A 20,684-nucleotide genomic window follows, 5' to 3' on the forward strand; every position below is an offset into this window, starting at 1 on the left:
CACACACACACACACACACGCACACACACACACACACACACACACACACACACACACACACAAACACATGCTACACTTGCATCTTTCTGCCATGTCCTTCATTGTCCAGCCCTCTCGGTTTCATCTTTGTCCTCTCTCACTCACTTGCTTGTCATCGAGTGTCTTACCAAGAAAATAATTCTCAGTCTGTAAAACCAACATATTAAGAAATAACAGCATGTTATTTCGAGACTCGTTTGACAGTCGTATTGTGCATTTTTGTGATGGTAGAGTGTGAAACTCAAAAGTATGTGGTCACAAATATTTTGTTGATTGTTTCTATTTTTTTATTTTTTATTTTTTGCCAAATGGAAATGAAAAGATATTTTTTCAAATCCATTTTGAGAAATGTCGGTCGGAAACAAAAGGACAAAACCCGTTTTCGAGTGTTGTGGCGCGCAGGTTCCTCGTCAAGTGAGGCAAACTCACTCCTCCTTCCTTCAGAGGAAATTTGGGATTGAAAGAGAGTGGTTCGAGTCTTCGCTCCTTCTCCGCATGACCTGTTTTTTTTTTTTTTTTTCAGGCATTTGGGGACTACCAACATCTTTTTGTTATCCGGGTTTCCAAGAGTTTGAGACCCGTAACATAAGTGAGAAATTGTTCTTCCAGGATCCTTCTCTGATATATTGCCTATGTAAACAAATGCCAAATATTATTATATACTGCATTCAACAGCATTTACTGAATAATCTACTCTTTGTTTTTCTGTATGTTCTGCATCGGTCAAACGATTAGCGGTAAGATGCTCTCAGCGGCACGTCGTCTATAATTAGCTCAATTACGGTTGACTCTGTAATTCCAGCAGTACACAACAGCTAAAGATTACTCCTCAATCCCCTTGGGGAATCAAGCTGTGTGCTTAAAGTTCAGATTCAACTTGAGTCTCCTGCAAGTAACTTTCCACACGAGGCCAGTTACTATATGTCTCTTTCCGGTGTTTGTTACAATGAAAACTCATGAAACTTGGACTTGGTGTATGGTGCAGGCTCAAGCTCTTGACACCTCTGCTTGGCCTGTTCAACCATATTATCCTTTTGTGTCATTCAGTGGTCAGCATTTGTCAGTGCTAATGAATTTTTTTTTCAGCTACATGTAACTCACATTAGCATCTGCTTGCTAGAATTTTGTGTCCATTACTCTTTAAAGCATCTTTGAGTGTCCAAAAAAAGTGCTGTATAAATCCAATGTATTATTATTATTATTATCATGCCTACTTTTTGCTCTGATAGTGAATTTTTGACAAGACCTGTTTTATGGAAGCATCCAAACTATCGGGTAATGTCTTTCTTTAGAGTGGGCATTGTGTGGACACTTTTTGCTTTTGACACACATAAACCTTGCCGTTAGCAAATAGCTTTATTTATTTATTTTTAATCAGCCAATGCATAACAATTTGAAGCAAATTCACATTTTTCCATTCAGGAGATTACATGCCTGTATTCTCATAAAACCAAATGCCCCACAAGGTTATCAATTGCCAAAGGGGCATGATAAACGGCTACTTCCTGTTTGCACTAAAACAATATTGTGTTTAGATTTCAGCCATTACTTCAGCACAGAATGAGTTACCGCCGTATAAGGTTTTTCTTGCCCATAGGGATCTGTGTTTATTTCATTCAAAATATTTTGTATTTTTAGACACATTGATAACATATACCTACATGTTGATGTCATCAATTCATTTTATGCAGCCTTAATTAGGGAAATATTGTCATCATTTAAAAAAAGCGACTAAGAACTGAATTTACGCAAAGGCATCCTCGCACAGAGTGATCGAGTGCTGAGGAGTCTCTTGGCGGGTTGCCAGCGACCAGGGAGGAGCAGCGGAGAAGCCTATCGGAGAGGAGTAAGCTGCTGCCCTTGAAATGGACATTTATCATGCAGCCTAAAACACGTGCACATGAGCATGGAAACAAACACCTGAGCACATGTTAGGACATCATCATATCAGTATGAACAGTGATACAGGGAATATGTCAGAGCGAAACAGGGAATATGTAAGTTGTGCTCAAATTTTAAAAAAGTCATTGTGATTTGGGGACTGCAGAATGTATTTATTGGGCAGCAAATACAAAATGGCATGCTCCAGATGATACTCGACTCAAAGGACTCATGGCTAGCTGCATAGATTAAAAAAATTGCTTCATCTTGTGTGTGTGTGTGTGTGTGTGTGTGTGTGTGTGTGTGTGTGTGTGTGTGTGTATACTGTATATATTCTGATATTACACAATCAGGATTTTTGGGCTTGATCAGTGAGTTTGATTAAAAAAAAAAACGCAACCATCATTGTCATGGGGCTCTCAAATACATCAACACTTTCTTGAATGTTTCATCACCCGTTTCTTCGCTTTGTCAGACAAAGTTTGATAATATAGCTTCAGCAGCCAGGGCAATCCCCTTCCTTCTTGACGATCGTGTCATGTTTGTGGTTCAATAAAAAAATAATACAGTAGACCTTGTGGCACCTCAAAATGCTGTTTGCTGATAAGAATACCAGAGGTTGCAGTTTTTCTGTTGCAGCAAGGTGGTTGCGTGTGGAAAGGGTAAATTGCCTGGTGTACGGGTGTGAGTCACGTTCTGATCTTCCAACCAGTGACGCAACCTGTTGGTCCGATATAGTGTGAATCATTTTTCTGTTTCTTTTACTAAAAAATGCAATATTTGAATTGAGTTTTAGCAATAACTGCGAACTGGGCGCACAGAAACATAAAAAGCATAAAATTATGCACAGACTACATCTTCTAGTACATTACTGAAATACGACTCTTGCTGTTACAAGTCAGTAAGATTGATACTTCCGTGAGTGCTTGATCTCGCCAAATTGAAATGTGATCTTTGCCTGCTGTCTTCATTTTCACCACCTACCCTGTCTCCTCTCTCGCTACACGATTAATTCAAGAAAAAGGCCCCGAGTTTGGCACAGAGGAAATGAGGTATAGGATGCAGGCCTTGCAACTGGTACCGTGAACGGATGCAGGGAATTGAAGAGATCCAGACAGGACAAATACAGGAGATGGACAGATGAAGGCCAAAGTGAAATAGTGGTGCAGATCGAGGCAGAGGACGGGATAATGATGAGACTTCAACTGGGCAGAAAACTGTCAGTGGATGGGGAGAAGTGAAACTGATTGGATAGAGCAAGACTTATGGAGGGTGGAAGGGGGGAGAGTGGCAAAGAGCTGGTGGTGACGGGGTAGCAGATGTCTGCTGTTGAACACTTGTAGTTCATCAGAGATAAATTCTTCTCAGGCATACAAGTGATGAACAAAGGCCCAGGAAGGATTGAGAATACATGTCTTCCTCTGTCTTTTCCCCTTTTTACATCAGCTTCCTCTCGTCTCTTAAGGAGAACATGTAAGTAAATATAGCAACACGTCAGCAAGCCTTGATGTGATTTGAATGCTTGCCACAAGCATGCAACGCAGATGCTTGCGTAAAGTCGCACGAAACCTTCAGTTGTGGAATATGATTCTCACTGATGTGATGGTGGTTCACAACTGTCTTCTCGAGCAAATGCTTTTTATCATAGGAGAGAGTTGCAATGCACTTATATAGTCATGTTTCAGCATCAGGGCGCGTGTATTAGTTATGGTGAAAGGATGGGCATGTCATCAACTCATTTATTGGACATTTGGGGAAAAAAGTACATTGATCCAAAGTTTGCATGTTTGCTGTTATGTCTTTTGTTATGCTTTGTCCCGAAGCAACTTAGCGATAAAGCATTTCACTTTTGCTGGATTTACACTGCAGTTCTGATTGAGTGCCTCTATCTATTTACATGCACATTTTAAGTGAATGATACCCACATTTACTGTGTTTATGATCATCAAACACATCATATGCAGGCAACATGAAAACGGGCTAAGTGTAAGTAAACATTACACTACCAAGTCTCAAAACAGACAACATGATGGTAAACAATAATAATAAGAAAGAGTAACTAAATTCAACGTTCCATCCTGCTGGCCTGTGCTGACACTTTTCCCCTTGGTGAAAATTGGTTAAATGCAAGTACCCTCAACATTACTCCACTTACTTCCTAACTAAACAGCGTGTGCAACACTGATGTGTCATATTGCGAATATATATAGCTTTTGATATAGAGGGGAAAAAAAATAACAGTAAAACATGGTATGTTGTCTCACCTGGCCACTTGTTGAACAAAGGCAGGTGGAAAGTGAATGTCGTGCTTTATCCTCGGCTGGAAAAGGTAAGTTGATAAATCTGTACTGCGATCAATATCTTCCATCAGGGGTTCATGATTGTTGAGATATCTATCAATAGTTTGTCTTAAAGTTGTTTTCCAACTTTTGGGAAACTTTCTTCCCCATTTTAAGATGCAGGCTATAAAGAAGAGAAAGGACCTGGCTGGATTTTTATGTGCAGAGGTCTTTATTTGCACAATTGATAATGTTGACAGCACACGCAGTCCCCACACACACACACACACACACACACACACACACACACACACACACACACACAGCACTCTCTATAGATGCTCATGTTCTCTAAAAATGAGCATGCATTGTATTTTAAACTGTAACAATTTACAAATCGGTCACCAGCAACAAGTCAAAGCAAATGATTGAATAGCTTACGCTCCCGTATCTCACTGAGCGGCGAATGCTTGCGGGTGGTTCCAAATGTTGCTTTTTTTCCCTCAGGGTTCATTAAACGTTGCAAAAGGTTGCAAGGAACAGTTCCAAATTTCTTGGCGACAAGAAATACTGTTTGTGACAAGTAAAACTGTTTGAGAACGTCTGGCAAGCGTCTTTGCAACGTTTAACCAACACTGACAAAATAATAGATAGATAGATAGATAGATAGATAGATAGATAGATAGATAGATAGATAGATAGATAGATAAATAAAGCGAATATTTGCAAACATTCGCTGCTCAGTGAGATGCCACCTTAGGGATGAACGGATACACTCTCGCTGCACGTTGAAGTCCAAACTGGACAACTATTGACTGTCAAGACAAGCCAAGATGAAAAACACATCTCTGGGCTCGATATGTTAACGCTAAAAAGCACAGTGTCTGTCCATGCTGAAAAGCCATGGACACAGGCACACACAGACAAACTCGGACAAGAGCCATTTGTGCACACAGTGGTGCCGATAGGGGAAAAGTCAATCAGAACTCTTGCTTTAACTGTGCAAGAGGAGATGAGTCTAACATGGTGAAAATGTATTATTGATTGTGGTGCGGAAAATCAGGAGGGGCTAGTCATCACTTGTCTGCCTCAGATGGGATGACTTATGACATCCAACGTATCCTCGATGAAGTGAGCCCAAAAGTTCGCTTGAACTTAATCCACACAATTTTTGCCCATGTTAAATGGAAAACGCATTCACTTATATACTGTATATACATTTTTTTAAGAAAGTTAAATCATTCAAAATGTCCATCTCAAATTTTTGATGCGCCTCTTTTAACCCTCATTTTACCGCTAACACCTGTGATGCATACAACCGATGCAGAATTGTCGACAAAATGGTTATTGAAAGCTCGGTTAAACACAAGCATCTGCTGCATGATAAAGGTAACATCTCACTCTATGGCACAATGCATTTAGTCTTAAACTAAAAACGAGGAACTCATTCCACATAATGGCCCATCTCAAACAAGAGCCAATCTCCCTTGGCAATTCACCGGCTCAAACACACAAATGCAGCACACATGTCCTCCTGCCAGATGTTGTTGGCTTGCATTCCAGACATCTGGCTTTTCGGAGCTGGAAATGTTCCAGACTGCATCGTCTCCCACCAGCCGAGGGTCAGCATACACCATACGCAACACTGTTCCGCTCTGTTTCTATGAGCGCCATCACTCTTTACTCCTCACTCTTCTTCCATCTGTGTATCCCAGCTGCTGCCTCCTGCTCCTTCTAGTTCCGACAACAAATGCGTGTTCTATTTTGGGTCAGCTGCATGAGCTACATTGATTCTAGGTGTTCATGATCTCTGTCACGATGTACTATCTCGACACCCTCATTTTTGTCTTGCCTCCTGTCGCCCCTCTATTGGTTGCTTCTCGCTTTCGTCACACTTGTTTCTGCTCTGTCTACTCAACAACAGAGCTTCAGAGTTCAAATCTGCTGGCATCCACTCGTCTGCCAAGTGTATCTGTGTGTGTGTGTGTGTGTGTGTGTGTGTGTGTGTGTGTGTGTGTGTGTGTGTGTGTGTGTCATGATGATGATGACCTAATTAGTTTATTACACAGTCAACATCCGTCAAGTATATGTGTGCAATTTCTGTCCATTCCATATAAATGTCACACAACAAAGCAGACTCCTGTTAATCACCTGTTCGAAGGAATACAAATACAGGTGTCTTTATTATTGACATATCCGTAACACATTTAAATGTTACTTCAATTGCCACTTTACTGATGCAAACATTTGTATTTTTGAACAAGCATTGCAAGACATTTCTTGGCAAAACATGCCTAATAAGGAAAGTAAAATTACTTGAGGCTTAAAGCTGCATATTAGTTTTGCTTTTTCTTCAGCTTACTGGTGAAAATGGTAAAATTAATAACCCTGGCAATAAACATGGCAGCATAATGTGGCAAGTGAGTGTGCTTTGAGCCCAAAGTGACATCTGGAGGAATCAAAAATACAACAAATGGTTCATGAAGCATCTTGAAGCTTCATTTTCCCTTTACTTACTGTGACTACTACCAGTACTATTACTGCTGCTGCTACCTTTTTTAAAATTTATAAATTGTGAAACCATCCATCCATCCATTTTCCGATCCGCTTAGCCTCACGAGGGTCGCGGGGCGTTCTGGAGCCTAACCCAGCTGTCTTCGGGCATTAGGCGAGGGACATCCTCAGTGGTTTCCAGCCAATCGCAGGGCACACATAGGCGAACAACCGTTTGCTCTCGCAATCTCTCTGCACTGTGAGGCCGACATATGAAATTAGATATGAGGTATGTTGGTCATATAGTGCCATTATATTCTATACATTATATTATACATATAATAGCTTTCCCTGCTTGTGTATCACATCTTGAGTTAAATAGCATCCTTGCTTCCTTTATTGCTCCCTTCCTTAGTCCCCCTTAGTTATAGCCAACAGGTACATTCTTGCTGTCATGGTGGCACAGAACTCAAACCTGCCCGTTGAAAAAGTATAAGCAATAGTACGCAATTGTTGAAATGGGCAGTACACCTGCCTCCTTAGCAACAAACCTTTTTTTTTTTTTTTTTTTGAAAGCAAAAACTAAATTTGGTGCGGCTACATAAGCACCTAATTAAACCTTTCAGGTCCAAGCCAGGTAGGTCAACATGTATTGTATTCTTGCCCACAGGCACTTGCTCTATCTTTGTTGCAACACACACACACACACACACACACACACACACACACACACACACACACACACACACACGCACACACACACACACACACACAAACATGCGTGCACGCAGACAAACACACTCACAGACACACATGCACGCACGGCGTGATTACAGAGTAAGGCCATCTGTTGGTTTGAAGAGGCTGAAGGGAAAACACAATCTCAGTCGATGCAGGTCTTGAGACATGTCATTTACATCCTCCGCTCCTAAAACCTCCCATTTGCCACCTTTCTGTCTGCACCTTCCTTTTCTCAAGTTAAGGCCACATCAAAACCGAGGAATCCATACCCCACCATGATATTTGTAGATCACCTCGGCTGTCCCAGATGAAATGAATTAAAATGTGTCAAGCTCAACTCGCATTTAAATTGTAATCTCAAGGAAAAATGAATTCCATCTTGTGCTGCTTCTGAACGAAACCTTGAGATATGAAAAAAAAAAAATCCGCTGCAGTTTCCTTCAATAAGAAACGTGCAACTTGATTTGGTCAAATATTTTCAGTCTGAGTTTAAAAATGAATAAATAAATAAATACATTCAAGCAAAACAAACTTCGGGTCAGGACCCAACACAAGAGACATCCATCCATTCATTTTCCAAACCGCTTATCCTCGCCGGCTGTCAACAAAGGAAAAAGTACACGGACTTAATTGAAATCCACACAAAGCAGAAATTCTTCTCTGATGAACCCCATATGATGAAAGCAAAAATAAAAAATGACATTGCTGTTTTACGTTATTTTAACACATATTGTAGAGATGTATTTATGATTGTTTTTGTTACAGTTAAATTTTGGGCAATGAGTACTTTTGTTTTTGCTCTTGATGAAAAAAAAAGTCAGAGATCAGAAGTTACAAACCATTTAGTCAGTACTTGAAAAGTCTTTTCACTGAATACTTGTTTGCTCCTACTCAAGTATTAATTTAGAGAGCAACTTTTTACGATTACTTGATTCCTTATATTCCAAAAGAATAAAGAATAGTATTTAAGTAAACCGGAATAACTTGAGTTTTGATCTGGATAATGAAAGCCTGCATAAGGTAAAATGCACGAGACAATATGTGATTGCACAATACATTGAGTTAACGTGAATACTGAAACGATTTATGTGGATAACTGATTGAAATATTTACATTTCTAATATTATAATGTATGGTTTGAGGTTTCACTGTATCAGTAAATTTTATAATGCTTTCATTCCAGGATTACTATTATTGCTATGTCTGATTTTTTTCCACTCGTTACAAAGGCATATTTTACTTGACCAGCCTTGTGTCTAATATATTCAAACGTGCCAAGCTATATGCTAATTACTGCATCAGATGATGCTGAACTGCTAAATACAAAGAAAAAGACCATCCGTTTGTCTCTTTGGGAGAGCAGTCATTTACATAATTAATTACTTTGAGCTAAAATGTGCTGGGCTCTGAGGGTGGCTCATTTCCATACAGCATCTGAATGTATGTGTCTGTGTATGCCCTTTTCCAGACTTCTACTCAGGTAATCATCTACTGTACCAGAGCATTCATTAGGAGCGGAAAGGCTCAAAATGTGATTCTAAATATTCAGTTTTTTTTGTTTTCTTTTTACCCTTTGACTCCCAGTTTCATCTGCAGATGAGAATGCTTGGATGTTCCGATGCATGCATTTGATACACTTGATAGAACTCAACAATATAACATTGGAGTGAAAATGTAGAGGCTGGTTCATTACTAGTAATTTGACATTATAACAGCTTCCACATGAGAGGGGAGTGGGTAAGTGCACGGTTGCCGGCGTGTTTGTATAGTTGGCTTGCACCACAACGCCACTGTTGTCATTAGGTGGCAATCAAAGACTAACAAGCTCCAGATAGAGACCACCGACAAACGCCCCCTGGAGAGAGCACACCGACAAGCATCCTCGTCCACGTCTCGGATCTAGAAGCAGACAAACTCCTGGACTCAATTTCAGGAACTGTGAAATGAGGCTATTACATTAGCCAACAAATATGCGGTAAGACGAACAAAAATCCTCCCATGCCAGACATTTGTCGTCGTGGTCGCGAAGTGTCCCTGACAACCCGTCGTTGAGCATGTCACACTACACAGGTTACGATGCATCAAGAGAACTCAAAGCCGGCTCAAAATCGGGCAACATTTGTGTAGTCTGATGTCGATATTAGGATGGGAGATGGGTTACACCCCGGACCTCTGATCCTTTAATAAAATTGACTCTTTAGATTCACAATTGTGGTTTTGTGGTCAGGTCGAGACAATATAGAAACTCTTTGGTGGGCAGTACAAATGCCAAGAGGTTATTGCTCACAATGAATGACAAATATGTTATCTGTGTCTCATGTACAGTAATCCAGCGATCAGACCTTTTTGTGCTGATCTGGCAAATGCACATCAACAAATGGCCAGTTGAAATGCTTACTGAAAAATGAATGCAGTTTTTTAGACACTGACTGGTAATGCCTCATTGAGTGTGTGTTCTATAAATGCGTTCTTTAACAACACACGGTGAGGGTTTGGCTGAGGTTTCTAAAGCCCTGCCAACTGTTAAGTGTTGTCTTTGTGCCAGTGCCTGCTGTCAGCACCACCTGTGCCATGAAAAGACATCCGTTTCTTCGTCGGACAGGATATGCTTCTTGTAGTGACATTTTTAAAAGCAAGTTGAACGTGTGGTTGGCAGAAATTCATAAAGTGAGTTCAAAAAAAGGGGCAAAAAATCAGAGGGTGGTTGAAGGGACGTTTGGAGGACGTTGAGGGTGGAGGGGTTGGTTTGGGAGGGGGGCATTAGAAGTTAAAGGGAATTTAAAATCAGAGTTATAGAAAACAACACTGTGATGTAATTGGCTGTTTCCACCAAATACTGTACTTTATTACAATGCTCGTGCAGTGCAGATTTGCAGATACCTGAGAAACATCAGAATAATGGGCACACCATTTATTATCCCTGTTTTTGCTCACCTTCTCATCCCTTGTGTCTTCAATGCTCATGTTTCCATAACAGTACTTCAACCATATGTGCAACAGAAATACATAACCTTATGAAGTCCATCCATTCATATTCAACATCGTGTCTTCTGAAGAGGGTTGCAAGGGGTTGCTGGAGCCTATCCTAGCTGACTTTGGGCGGAAGGCAGACTACACCCTGAACTGGTCCGCCAGTCAGTCGCAGGCACATATAGAGACAAGCGACCATTCACACCCACATTCACACCGTTGTTGATTGGGGAGTGATCCTACGGAAATTTAGGTGGAAATTTAGTAGACAAGACTGGTTGATGACCAAGAAGCAAATCAGGTTGTCATTGTTTAGAATCCATAGCCGAAAGGCCAACAAATACCCAAAATGACACAAATGCCATTTATGCCGTGCATCATTTCTCCAAGGCTTAGCTTTGCAAACCTTGGTTTGCTGTGTTTTTCACCTTAAAGTAGTGTAGTAACATGGGAAACCATTACAATCACAGCAAAACATTCCACTTTGTAAAAACCTACATTGCTCAGAATAGCTTAAGGGTTCCAGGCTATAAAGGGTTAAAAGTCTTTGGATGCAAGCAGCAGGAGACTGTTTGTACTGTATCTTTGTACATGTTTCATCTTGCTGTTTGATCCTGTCGGCCATCACAGCAAATAATTTGTTGTATTTTTGCTGTCGTTATGGCATATGGTAAAAAAATTTATAAATACACGTGGGAGCTGTTTGCTTTATTTGCACAGCTGTCAGAGAAAGTTTTTGGTTACATATTATCGGGGAAAAAAAATAAAATAACGAAAATTTCAAAACAACACCTGCCAGCCAGGTTTTGATCTTGATGTGTGGGAAGAGGGGCGATGCTTGCCAAAAGTTCCGTCTGTTTCAAATATTCCAGACAAGTCACAATATTACAATGCAATTATTATATTGTCATTTTGATTTCTTTTGATCACATAACTGAGCTAATTGAGGGTTTTCTCATTAACAATGAATATACTGTGTGCTTTATACACAAATACACAAATAATGTCCAAAATTAGCATTTAGAATTATTCCGAGAACATGATGACAAGGTAATCAAGATTGAAGAAGGGAAGAAGTATGATTTGGGTTGATGGTTATAAAAATGAACAAAATTAAGTCTCTGCGTATTTTTGATGCTATAATCCAGTGGTGGCTGCATCAGTAAATTTTGACCGTTCGTAATTTGCCAGCGGTTGGCCTGCCAGCCTATCAGCATGAGCCCGTCATTATTACAGACCAGGCCAGTCCATCACTCGTCTGTCACTCTGTCGTCGTTATTTTAACCGTGCTTCCGTCATCGCTAAATTACAGTTTGTCAGTGCTATTCTTGGGCCATCAGTAAAAAAACAGTTTACAAGTGTAACAGGAAACGATCGTAATCCTTTAGTATGCGCATGGGCAAGTCTATACCCAATGGCATTTTGGGATAAAAGCCAAACGTAAATCATGCACTGCAGAAATCAGAATGATATCAGAAAAATAAATCTTAATAAATAATGTTTAGCTACTCAATTTTCAAATATAATGGTATAATGTAGGCCAAATCCTAAAAAAAATTGCTTTTTTGTTTTTTGTTTTGTTTTTTGTTTTTTACTCACGCATGCGTAAGTCAAAATGCTTTGCTTTCAGCATTTTGCCTCCAGATAGTTTTGAACATATTTGTAAATATGTTTGAACATACCTGTAGTTTATCAGTCAAAAATGCTTACTCCACATCGGCAGCTCCACGCTTCCGTACCAATGTGTGCTGCAACACATTATTTGCCCTTTGCCCAAGGTCATCTTTGTTTTTCGGGTTAGCGACAGTTCGGGTGATGGCCAAAAAGCCTTCCTTGGGCCCTGATTCCATCAGTGTTTCAGTTTCCGTCAGTCCTCAGTTCAGGAGCGAAATGTAAGTCCATTAGTGACGGATTGACGGACCGCTATCAGTATTGGATGTGATAAACTTTCATGCACCAAACGTAAAGAAGTCTGGCGGAACATTCACAGATTTAAAAACAGAAATTGACATGTACGTGACATGAATGTACGCACTGAGTCAAAACCAAATTATATAAACACGTAACACGGTTACCTACCGTATTTTGTGCACGATAAGGTGCACCTAAAAGCATTCAATTTTTTCAAAAGCCGATAGTTTGCCTTATAATCCGATGCATTTTATATATGGATCGATATTCTGATGTGTTGGACGTCGTATTTTATGTGTCCTGTAAAGCGCTTTGTTACAGCTGCAGCGCTTGTGAAGCGCTATACAAATGAAGCTATATTGTATTGCATTGTATTGTGTTCCCTTTAACGTAGCTCCATCTAGTGGATGCAGAACCCAACCACAGCCACTACTGTAGCTTCTATTCTATGCGGTGCGACCTATATATGAAAACCATTTTAAAATAGGTCATTCATTGAAGGTGCACCTGATACTCCGAAGCGCCTTATAGTGCGGAAAATACGGTACATAAAAAAATAGATAAATACATTTTTAAAAAAGAACATTAACACTACGTGCTGGTCTTGCTAAAACCGGCAGTGAAAATGCTGAAAACCTACTTTCCATCTTCAATGCACTTTTCTAGTGAAGAAACGTCTGATAAAACAGTTAGTCTGGTCACGAATCAAATAATTGACTGTTGACAATTCTGGCAATTGTGTGCAACTGATTGCAGGCTGTGTCTTAAAGCAATCGAGGCAAATCGGATGTGATTCCGATGACTGAATGAGGATTCATTTTCGAAATTACTTTTACATGATTTGAATATGATTAAAACAAACAAGATGAATGACTGCAATCTGACACGGAGAATGCTGTTGTCATCCACACTACTTGTATCTGTTGAGTTTCACAGCACTACAGTTGAACGTCATTATTTTGAATCCGACCTTGTCTCAAAGGCTATCCCCATTGGTGATGCATAATTCTTCTTCTCCTCTCCAAAGTACTGATTACAGTCGCTCTTCACGGGACAAATCATCTTCCACAAATGGACATTCTATTTTTAGGCTAATTTCTCGCTGTTCCTCTCATCCCTTTTGCACACGAAACAGCGCAGGCTGTTTGAGGGTGTAGAGGACACATAGCACAAATTCGAATATTTAGATTTAGACAGGAACAAATGGGAGTCAGAAAACCACCTGTAACACAACATAGTATTTGTATTCATAGATTATTGAGAGGTAGTGATTCTGTATGTAGAAAGATTACAAACATAGAGGTGTAGAAAGCTGGGGGGTCGGCAGAGAGGTGGGACCAATGCAGGGTAATATGCATAGTCTAATGGTGTAAAATCTAAATCATCACACCTCTTTTAAGCCTCTCTGTAAATGTATATGGACATGGTTTCCTTTTAGGATTAGAATAATACAAGAGAGTGATAACGCAAAGCTTTACCCTTTAGAGATCAATAGAAATGCGTACCCAGACTTCTTCTAGTCCAAAAGAGGAAGTAAGACACACAACGGAAACAAGCTGGAGGCTTTTGATGGCAGAACCCCCTTGAAAATTTGCTCTTTTGCTCCTTCCGTTGCGCAGCGTAAAGTAAAGCAGGCAGAATGCATGCTCAGCACATCTAATACAAATCCCTCCATAGAGTCCCCGAACATCACCACCACTGCAACACACACACACACACACACACACACACACACACACACACACACACACATGTACACACACATACACACGAGAGTTAAGGAAAATCGCTGATGGTAGGTATGCCGAGTGTTGTCAAAATGTCTGGCTCTTGTTTACAAATCTCATTATCCTCTTTAGTGAACAGTCATTAACACAAGTCACTATGGCAAACTCTGTTATGCCTCTGGATATCAGCTTCTACTGATAAAAAAAAATTGACGTGAATCAATCCATAGGAGCAATGCCGGAAATACTGCTACCGATTGCTTGATGGCTGCATTAGCCACACTGACTACGCCTACATCAACCTGACACCTGCACGCATGCATGCAGTCACTCACGCATGAACACACAGATGACAACAAAAGAATGACCTACAGAATTTGACCCAACAGAAACTGCCAGAACCCAGTCTTGGTTCTGACTCTTTGTAACCCAGAGTGAGATGTCGATTTTTCTTCATATATAAATACTGTATATAAATTGCATTCCAGTAGAATACAGGAATCCAAATAATCATCTATCCAAGGGCTGAGCCAAGAAGAAGAAGCACTGGTATTCATCCTTTCACTTGTCCACCTTTAAACTCACGACAAATACAAGTGGATCTAATTTCCTCTGTCTTTCATTGCCCATGTGTTTCTCAAAGAAAGACAGCGAGCTAGTTAGCTTCCTGATAGCCTGCTGCCCTTCAACGGAAACACTCACAATTCTGCAGCATCGACGAGGAGGAGAGCAAGAAACTGAGAAAAAAAAAGAAGAAAGCAAAGCGGAAGACATTGAGAGCTGGAGATCATTAAGTGCGTGTTAATTAGCCATTAGACTCACGTTGAGGAGAGACTGCCAATCAGACGGAGGCTGCTGCACCAGCTGCATGCGTTTATGTATACGTGTGCGAGTGTGAAGGCCCAATAGAAATCACCACCCATTAGCTTGCCATAATTTTTTCTTCATATCATTTTCTTATAGGCTACACTAGTGTAAATTTATGTTATATTGTTATCATGTTAGTTTGACATTGGTATTGAAATACACTGTATGGATGTTTGATTTTGGACTTCTTCAACTCTTCAAGCAATGGCAGGTGCAGTATTTTTCACTTGTAAGAACTGCAATCTCATGCAAAGTCCTTGTCACAGAGAAGATGTTGACACAGACAAACAATGGAACCTGAAACCCCTGCACTTAAGTCCAGTGAGTGAACCGCTACACCATTCGTGACCGTCTCCAATTATCTCTTCAGCCAAATAATGAGCATTTTGATCTAGTGAATGACAGTGATGACGAGTAATAGGTGATTTCATATTTTATTAATATGTCTGTATGTGTGTGACTGATTGTGTTTGCTATGTTTTGCCCATCGGTGCAAAAAAAGCCTTTATATTCCCTACTTCCGAAGGTCCTTCATTATAGAGTCCTAACATTCGTGCACAAGTGCAAGAATGCAAGCAAGGATAAGCAACACGAGTCAAGCAAGTCATTGGATGGCTCAATCGCTTGACACTTCAAATCACGTGAGCTGTAATTAATAATTCACTGAAGCAAAAGTGCAGGATGTTGAAATATTAATCTCAGCTAAACTGATGTGTGCACATGCATAGTGCATTTGTACAGATTTCAATTTCCACGATAAGGAGGTGGCCTATGAGATGTCAATGTGGAACTATGTCTGATAAATGCTTTGTATACTTAAAAAATATATTTTCATTATTTTAAGAGGGTAGAATATGAGAAACTGCTGTTATTTAACAATTATGAGTGTGTTTTTAAAATTATTCTGTTAACCCCAAAACATTCATAAATATGACAACAGTGTGTATCAAACCCGCTAAAATAATTGCTGAAATCACTTAATTGAATGCATTACTATTATTATTATTATATCATCATCATGACTGCATTTTTAAAAATTACCTCACTATTGACTAACTCTACTTTATTTAGTCGACTAAATCAACTGTACTTTTTGTACATGGTATTTTCTTGACTAAAAATAGGATGAAACTAAAACAGTTTCGATGACAAAATTACGACTCACACTAAATGACAATTTTGTGACAATTATTTTTATATGCGCTAGGAAGCAATATGACTTATTAATGTCCAATCAGCCTTGTTTTTTTTTTTTACACTTTCTTTGCTTTCTCTTGTTTAAGTCCAAAGTCCACTTTCACATCCAGAAATTTCGTCTAAAGCATTATTCAATACTATTTGAAAAAGTGTTCATACTTTTTCCATGGTAGGCTTCCCGCCAAATAGGTAGCTCCGCCTATCTGCAGCTGAGTAACACCTACAGCCTCAACTTGCGAAAATACAGTCGGCTACTCTGCTGTTTTTAGCTTTTGTGGAAATGTGTTCAATTTGTAGAAGCAGCTGAAGAACATTCTTTGTGCCATTCCACTGTGACGACATGTCACTTGACATCACTGTCCTGTCGTGAAGAGTAGTCCCACACTGGATACGACAGTCCCTCGGTGTTCACATCTGCATGATATCTGTTCCCTTTTCTGCTACTAAAACAGACAACCCATCAAGAGGCACTTTCATTTTTCATGAAGTCATCATCTGCTCAAGAACGAAGCATTCTGCGAAACGCCACTGAGGAGTCAACAGCTGTCCATTGTTGTCATTCTTGATGAAAAATTGATGTCGACATTAGTTTAGTGATGTCTACGTTGTAAATGGCACCGCGCCAGAAGATTAGCGGCTAAATATAAATGAAGCATTGGCCGTTACTAATGGCGCACCATTCAAACAACCTTTGGTGTTCTATCCTATCCTGTGAGGCAGGAGAAAGATTTGAAGTCAGTCATTCTTATATACCAGTTTTCATACATATTTAAATCTCATTTATACTTAAAACTACAGGAAATAATCAGTGAAGCATGCAAAACATTTTTTTTTTAAATTCTGGAATTTAAAAATCAAAACAAACCGCGATCGCCATGTAAAATGTTTCAAATACAACGTGAGGCAAAATGATCCGACACATTTGTAGATTAAATAAAAGGCAAATCAAGTGAAGCAAGAAAAAAGCGTTTTTATTTTTGAAAAGTACATATCATGCCAATTTTTTCATACAACGCCATTTTGCTTTGTTTCTTTATAAGGCTATTGTTTTTCATTTCTTTTTCTGTTGCTGCCATGAATTGGACTGATGAGCATCGCACTTACATTGTGGAAACATTTATCAAAACAAATGAATCTGTAACTGCAACACATCGAGCGTTCCGTTTGCACCACAATCTTGGTACACATGATCCCATACCAGCTGGAAACACGATCTTGTTCTGGGTTACCAACTTCAGAGCTACTGGATCTGCATTGAAACGAAAATCAACCGGCCGACCTCGCACTGCCAGAACTTGATTTAATTTTTAAAACATAATGAAACAGAATGGCGTGATATGTACTTTTCGAAAATAAAAGCAAATGTTTGTTTCTTTACTTTATTTGCCTTTTATTTAACCTACAAATATGTCAGATCATTTTGCCTGACACTGTATAAAGCGGACACTTTTTTTGGCGACTGGGGTTCCCAAGACCTCAAAGGCTGAGTACATGACATGTACAGGATGGATTATTTCTGCTATCTGCTGAAGAATTGAATACTTCTGTTCTTCTTTGACCTGTTTTCAACTTCATTGTCGATCACTCAGAGGGCAGTCTGTGCTCACACACCTAATACAACATCTAAAATCACATGTGACCCAGGATGAGAATTTGACTACCTTACCAATTACAGTACTCCTTTTAGAGCCAATCATTGCTCAATAGAATTACCTCCAGAGAACACTCTGAACTCTTTCCATGCTAGTGTTGTAATGAGTAAATTAATGGTTTTGGCAGAGGTCTAGGAGGATAGACTGTAAGCCCACAAATGTGTGCTGCACCGCTCAGTGGAAGTGTCCATTTGGACCGTCCTTCAGACCTAAACATATCCCATAATTCTTTGCCTGCAACGACGGTGTGAAACCATCCAACCATCCATCTATTTTTTCTGCTGATTCCATGTCGGGTCGTGGGTGCGGCAGCATACGCATTTGAGCTTACCTCTCAAATGCTGCAAACATTTGTAGTTACGTTGTAGTTTTGGACTTCAAGATATCTGTAGAAAAAAAAATCCTGTGGTATATTATAATTTTAAGCTGATGATTTTCAGCAAATTTCTAACCCCTCACATTTAACTCGAAAACTGCGATATCAGGCTGATATTTAGATATCAGACAGAATATTTGGCCATTTTCCTTATTTTAATAAGTCTTCCATCACAGGCAAGCCTGCGGCGTAATTGTCACCTACAAAGAAAGTCTGAATGTTTTTTTTTTTTTTTAAACAAATGAAAATAGTGACGTTAGATACATTTCAGTAGGCTTGTTTTATAAACAGCTGAACAGGAGGAAGCTGTCGCGACATCCCACCAGGACATGGGGGCATATCGATTTTGATGTAAAAGGGGCTGTCCCAGTTCAATTACTTAATTACTGATTGCTCCAAAATGGATTGATATTATTGAAATGCAGGCCCATCTGAATGCCAGTGACCTTGAGAGCAGGGACGCTCAGGCTTCCCTCTCCTTGGCCGCTTCGACCAGCTATTCCAGCGGAATTCTGGGACATTTTCCCCTGTGTGTCCTGAGTCATTCCTAGAGTTAAACATTCTTAAATAAAAATTTAAGATTGTAAAACAGTTTTGTGTGGGCCGATATCATTTCATATTCATTTTTCATTTTCGAATCCCTGTGCTGTTGTTGTCGCATGTTCTTAGCATGTAGCATGTTAATAGACCCAAATTAATTCATTCTATACTTTAAAACAAAAAGACAAACAACAGCAGTGGATGCTGAAATATTTCCAGTGGTTTCGTTTTAGTTCTGCGGGCCACTCATAGTGCACCCCCATAAAATATCCAGGGCAATTTACAGGAAGCTATTATCTCACGCCTATGCAGTATAAAGTGGAAAGTACTTTTCTAGACTTTTTGGGACCCACTAATCCTTCACTGCAGCTTTCCTCACCATTAACGGTTGCCCTGGGTATCTTTCCCAGCAGTCAAAAAATAAAATAAAAGAAGAATTGGGACAGCGGCCCGGTGGGTCCAGTGGTTAGCGCGTCGACCTCACGGTGCAGAGGTACCGGGTTTAATTCCAGCTCTGGCCTCCCTGTGTGGAGTTTGGATGTTCTCCCCTGGCCTGCGTGGGTTTTCTCCGGATACTTTGGTTTCCTCTGACATTCCAAAAACATGCATGACAGGCTGGTTGAACACTCCAAATTGTCCCTAGGTGTGAGTGTGAGCGCGGATGGTTGTTCGTCTCTGTGTGCCCTACGATTGGCTGGCAACCGGTTCAGGGTGTCCCCCGCCTACTGCCCGAAGGCAGCTGGGATAGGCTCCAGCACCCCCTGCGACCCTTGTGAGGATAAAGCGGATCGGAAAATGAATGAAAAGACGAATTGGAACAGTTTTTTTTTCAACTTCAAGCTCTAAAATGTGCTTTTACTCACTAATTATTATAACGGACAAATTTTGCATATTGACACTCCCACTCATGCTACAGAGTGAAAATTGGATCGCTCCGTATACAAAATCAAGAAGTACGTTTTTAGCTGCTAGCTGAATTGATTGAGAGTGAGAAATTGTCTGAAGTTAATCGATTCAAGATTCTCTCAGGAACCACACAGACCTCATTTCCATGTGCACAAAGCATTCGTTCTTCAATTATGTTTCAGTAACTGGATTTGAGCCAAACTGTGACAGGAAGAAAACACATTGCTTGCACTGTGTTAATAAAATTACAGTTGAACTACTCCTGCTCGTCCACATGCACGCTGACACACACTGCAATGCAAATTCAGAACTGCACTGACTGCCAGCTGTTTAAGTGACCCATTGCACGATGCATAATGAGCCATGCACAACCCACACAGCAATGCAGCCAGGAAGAAAAAAACAAAAAAAACATCCACCCATCCATTTTATACAGCACTTGTCATGTCCAGGGTCACTGGAAAGCAGTTGAGTGTGTGTGGAGGAGAATGGGGTATACTCTGGACAGATCACCTGTCAATCACATGGTTGACATACCCTGAGACGCTTTGCTGCTTGCTGCTTGTTTCCCCATGGATGGGAGCCAAGGACTGACCCTGATTCCACCTTAGCCAATCTTATCTTTATGCATCTCGTTAATACAGCGGAACCGCCAAAGTTAAGCACCATCTGTTCTGAAAGACTGAATACCAACAGTACAATTTCAAATATAAATCCTCTCCAACAACAGCCATTATGCTTGATGTATGTACTGTAGTTTATCCAGAATAATAAAATGGACACAAAACAGAATACAGAGCTAATCAGGCTTGGGGAGTAACGGAATACATCTACCGCCGTTATGTATTCAGGATACTTTCAAATTGTAACTGTGTTCTTGTTGCAGTTACAGAAATGCAACACACAAGCACATTACAGGTACGTTGAATAAAGAAGTTATTTTGGAAGATTACATTTTTAATGGGAGGAGGGATACAGTGTGGTCCAGTCCTCGCTGTTTTGAAGATTTTTTTTCAAACAAGCTTTCCCGGAGTGAAGGGGATAACTGGTCACAATATACTACAGTGGAATGCCGTTAGTTGTCTGATGTTCGTTTTTTGTTGGC

General features: G+C 40.1%; 1 protein-coding gene across 1 annotated transcript in view; it reads right to left on the minus strand.

The window, feature by feature from the left end:
* The window catches only part of sgcz (sarcoglycan zeta), a 208,095-nt gene that overhangs the window by 100,200 nt on the left and 87,211 nt on the right, over nt 1-20,684 (minus strand). The gene's annotated exons all lie outside the window — the stretch shown is intronic.

Source organism: Hippocampus comes, unplaced genomic scaffold, assembly GCF_001891065.2.
Source record: "Hippocampus comes isolate QL1 unplaced genomic scaffold, H_comes_QL1_v1.1 scaffold51, whole genome shotgun sequence".
In the NCBI taxonomy this organism is placed as follows: Eukaryota; Metazoa; Chordata; class Actinopteri; order Syngnathiformes; family Syngnathidae; genus Hippocampus; species Hippocampus comes.